Source organism: Beta vulgaris, chromosome 6, assembly GCF_026745355.1.
Source record: "Beta vulgaris subsp. vulgaris cultivar EL10 chromosome 6, EL10.2, whole genome shotgun sequence".
NCBI lineage: Eukaryota > Viridiplantae > Streptophyta > Magnoliopsida > Caryophyllales > Amaranthaceae > Beta > Beta vulgaris.
The window spans coordinates 27,635,865-27,641,520 of NC_079207.1; positions in this window are offsets into that span (position 1 = coordinate 27,635,865).

The following is a 5,656-nucleotide window of genomic DNA, read 5'->3' on the forward strand; positions in this document are numbered from 1 at the left end:
CAAAAGCATCTTAAAATCACCAACAAAAAGCTAATCTTACCCAGATTTATGAGTATCCATGAGAGTTCATGTAATTTCTTCAAAGGCAAACTATACATTCCAGTTGAGAAATGCTTCCTTTACCCGCCAGAACAAACCCTATGAAATCGCAAATAAATATAACAGAAATTAAAATTTATCAACGAAAACTGAAATTCATCTAAATTGTGGTTTCATAACTGAAAATATCGAAGAAATTAAAGATTAAAATAGAGAAAACTACCACGCTTTGAGAAAAACGTTGGATTTGTGTCCGTCTGTGAGTAGAGGTTTGAAAGCTGCAGCAAAATAGAACACGGGATTTTTTTCTTAATTTACAGGGAGTTCGGAAGAGAAGAGTGGATTAGAAAATCTAATTAGCTTTTTTCCCAAACTTATAGATTTATAGATTCAACATCAACACCAAACCCTGAAAAAAAAATCGAATTCAATGAAATATATTACTTACAATTCAAAATACACTCTAAAACTTGTTATCTTCCTCATTATCTCCCCCGCCTTGACCGCGAACAATTGAGAGGAGCTATTAATAGACTGACGAATTCGGAATCGGAATTGGAAGATGATTCTCATTGGTGATTTTTCTGGGCGATCTTCTCAAGCGTTGATTTGGCCTTCGATTTCTGCGTGCTCAACCATAGCCAAAACCCTAATTTTTAGATCTAGAAAATCGCGAAACACAACAAAATATGATAAATTCAAGGAGAGAGAAATCATGTTCACGAATTCTGACCTCACGAATTCAGAATCAGAAGTAGAAGAAGAAGAGTCGCATTGATGATCTTCTCTGGCGTTGATTCATCCTTGGATTCTCCGTGTTTTGCCATAGCTAAAACCCTAATTTTTCTAAATCTGGAGGAAAATATGAGGGAGAAGACAGAGAGATATGAGGAATAAGGGAGAAGGAAGAAAAACTGATCGTGCGGTTTAGATGTTGCAACGATGGAAGGCTCAGATTTTCCCATTCTTATGAACAGTGAATTTCGCTTGTTTGTGACTCAGAACACTGTAGAAATGAACAGTGCCCAACTTCCAACTTTTTAAGGGTTTAAGATTTAAGATCTAATAACAATTTGGAGGGAAGAGGGGAGAATTTGGGAATTAAATCTTTTATTATGCTCCTCTTTTGCCGTGCTGTCAATCACATCATACCTTTTCTTCCTCTTTTGCCGGTTTGCAGAATTATAGGCAGCCCATCAATCTTTCCTAGGCCCTAGGCCTACTGCTGGACACAACACTCTTCCACACTCTAATTTATAATTTTGTTCGGGTCCGCACTTTTTGTTCACCTAACATTTTCAATTCACTTATATATATATGGGCATATGGCATGACAATGAAGCCCACTCCCAAATTAATTTAACACGTAAACACTTTTTATGTTTCAAAGGCCCAACACCATTCCCCTAATAACGTGTAACAACATTAACCCTTAACCCTTTACCCTTAACCCTTACAATCCCATTTTCCTAAATCTACCCAAATTAAAGTAGTCCTAGTGTTTTAATGGCAAGCCCACAACCAATCCCGGCAGTCAACCTAATTGGTTCGCAAAATAGATTGCAACTTAAATGTTCACGTTGACAATTTGTTATTGGGAGGATTCTCAACTTCTATGATATCTGAATTATGTGGCGAGAGCGGATCAGGTAAAACACAATTCTGCTTACAGCTTGCTTTGGTTACTCAGCTACCACCAAATCGAGGAGGTGTATTCGGTTCAACCATATACATTCACATAAATAATGTCTTCCCTTCAGTTCGCCTCAATCAAATGCTTACAAGCATGAAGGCGAAATATGATGATGAGGCAAATAACTACATGTCACTTGATAATGTTTTAGTGAAACGAGTTGACGATTCCAAACAATTGTTAACCACACTAAACACAATAGAGCAAATGTTTGACGCACATTCGCATACTTCAAGACATGTGCGGGTACTAGTGATTGACTCAATAACTTCGTTATTTCAATGTGACTACGGCAACACCGCAATTGATATGCGTGCGAGATCAAAAATGTTTTTTTACTATCTCAGCTAAACTAAAAAGTATAGCGAATGCATACAATGTAGCCGTCATTATCACAAATGACATTAGAGATGCATTTGATAGTACCGGATACACAACAAATAATTTAATATTAACATCTTCCAATCGCTCAGTTGTTCCTACACTTGGTCTAGCATGGTCGAACTGCATCAACAATCGTTTTTTTCTTGGTAAAGAAATAAAAATCGATGAAACTTATAGGTTTTTTAGAACTATTTTCTCACCCTACTTACCAAATTTAGAGTGTGCTTTTTCAATTACCACATGTGGAGTAACTTAAAATATATGTTAATCCAGTTTATCTTTTGTCATATATCTATTTCTCCATTTAACCCACAACCTTCTCACCAACTACGTATTAAATAAGGGAAACTATTCATACAAGTGGGTATTAAATGTGCTATTTACCAGTTAACATTTACAATTTCAAGGTTAACATATAACAGTTAATAGATGCCTTAATTTCACATTAACCATCACACCTCCACAGCTCATTTTTATGTTCTTAATATCTTCTCTCACCACCACTTCCTCTCTCTTAAGTTTCTACACATTCCTAGAAGTAATCATCTTCTTCTCAAACATGGCATCCATCATAAAAATGATTCAACCACTTAGAGATGCTGCCAACGATGCTAAAACGAATGAGGAAGCTAATATTTGCAGATTACTTGCAAATTCAATTGCCGACGGTGGCCCTTACGCATGGAGTTTTTTCTATTCCGGCAAAGCAGCTACTAAACTCAGCAGCAAATCATACGAAGCCTTGCAAAAAGTTATGAAGGATGTGGAGAAAATGTTCAATCCCCCTCAATGTAAGTCCCCTTCACCCCCTTAATGTAAGTCCCCTTCACCCCCTAAATGTAATTCCCCTTCACCCCCTAACTCCCCTTCATCCTCTAAATGTAAGTACCCCAATTGTAAGTCCCATGCACCACCTAACAACCGTCCATACCCAATAACAAGATCATTTCGTAAGAGATTGTTAGAAGCAAGAGGGATTAAAATTAGTGAACCAAAAGGGATTAAAAGTACAGAACCCACTGAACAAGGGTGAGGGAAATCGAAAATTACTGAAACGCCCATGACAGGGCAAAAGGGAAAACAAAAAATATATGATGATTCGTTCATTTTGTTAAAAGAACCTTGTATCGAAGATAAAACCTTGCCATGGGTAGGAATGTTCTTTGGGAACGGTAGTTATTATGCGCAAGGTTTGAAATCCCATGAAATGTTTGTTGAGGATGAGGATGGAAATTTACGTCCTCTGGAGGTGTATGAAGATGTCCAGTACTCTAATTGCGAAGAGGAAGAAGAGGATAGAGATTACTGTCTTTGCGAACATGAAGAAGATGATAGCGATTCCTACGATTTTGACAACCCATATCACAACAATTCTCCATGAGGTGTGCGCTTAGCTTACTTCCATGTAGTACTTTCTAAAACTCAGTTTCATTAATATATGTAATCTTGTCATGAATTAAGATGTTTAACTATGTTTCTTGGTGTACTGTTATGTTGTTTGTTGGTGTACTATTATGTTGTGGTTGTGGGGGATTCGTTACATATATATATAGTACTCGTGCTGTTGTGTTTTCATTGAAATTCGCAGTTGTGTTTTGATTGATATTGGTCTTTGGAAAATAAGTAAATGTTCAAATTGTTTATGGTGATGTAATTGTTTTTGTGTCATTGGAAATTAACTATGTAGTTGTGGCTTGCTATGTTGAAGTTATAAATAGTTTGATATGTTCAAGTTATACTTGGGTTGATATGTTGAAGTTGTAAGTGGTTTGATATGTTGAAGTTCTAAATGGTTTGATATGTAATGTGTCATAAATTATAAATATGTGACAAGGTTGATTTATATTTCGTGATTTGCTTGTCTTTTGTAGCACTTGACGAATGCGGAGTCTTCATACATAGACGCGCGTACAACCCGCAAGACTTCGTCATTTTTTGCCTGATGTTGCCTTCCTTTTAACATGTAATTATTATATTTTGGAACTATTTTCCCACCTAAACAATTGTCTTATTTTAAATTGTCTTGTAAAATATCAATTACAATAATGTTGTTTTGGATAACTTATCTTTTATGCAAATCTGCAATGTGATTAAGTAATATTGTGATTAAATAATCTGAAATGTGATTAAGTAATGATTATATGATTTTCCATTGGAGAGTTGTGAAGCATGCCCAATTACTACATTTAGCTAATTATTCTAAGTGGGGCCTAAAATCTGGTTACATTAGTCAAAGCAACTTAATCTAAGTGTTGCATGTATGATATTTGGGCTCAATTTCAATTTTTGTAATGTTAGTTGAGTCACATAGTTAATTATTGGGCTAACGGAGTTAAATTGAAGCTGATTTACTGCTTTATTAGGCTATGTTAGTTTAATTTATTGAGTTAAACATAATGTTGGGCTTATAATCTTATTTACTTGATTTTTAAGATGATCTAAAATATTCAATCACACAAGTTATGCCTAGCTAACTTGCATTCAAGTTGCGACTCTTTCTAAAGAAGCTTGTATTGTCTTCAAGTGATATACATGTTATGTCAAAATTGAGATAATACAAACAACTAAGCATTATGTAACTCTTAAGCCTTAAGGTATTTTTATTAACTATGTCAGGTTATCACTATATTTTAGTATTTTCGAAAGCTAAGTGTATCATTGGGCACTCCTATCACCAAGCCCAGTCCGAAATAAATACAGCAAATAGAAGAGGCCAGTGGGTCCAACATAAATAAAACATGGGCTTTTTCTTCGACCTGCCCCAATATGCGAAGATTTGATTAAGTTGGTATTAAATCGACCCTGACCATATATTAACCTGTCCCCCTAATTCATGACCTTCATCGTCATCGCTCTCTGAATTGCAGGCTTCTTCATCATCATCAACCTAAAAAACAATGACAAATATAAACCCATTAATCTATATACCCTGCAAATTTCAGCACATGCATAGCAAGTTAGCAAGATTGAAATAAATAGTCAATACCTTGCCATCTTTGTTCCCTTTCTTCTGTTTTTTGGATCCTTGCCCTTCTCGATGCATGAAGGGAATCGAACTGAGCGCGATCCTTTACGTGCCTTCCGAGGGGGGTCCTTGACGCCCTCCTTCATGTTTACCGAACCAGGAGTAACATCCTGTCTAATTGTATTATTACCCACAGATGAAGGAGTGCCTTCTTTTGGTCCATTACTAGTCAACTTCAATGCCTTCCTCTCATTTATGCGATCATCAAGCACCTTAAGTGCATCGACTACTAGATCAACCTCACCACAATAAGCCGCCTTCAAGCAAATTGGGTCGAATAGGACCATCATTTTATCATAACACATTACCTCTTCAGTTTTGGAGGGATCATGATACGCCACTTTTATCATCGTATGTTTTGAATGACATCCTTCCTCCACCGATCAAGGATGTATTATGAAGGAATTTCTTTTATGTTCAAAACATCATACAAATTAATGATGTGCCTACACAAAATCCATGACACTCAAACATCTTACATTCACAACATGCCAAGACCGTACCTACGTCAATTT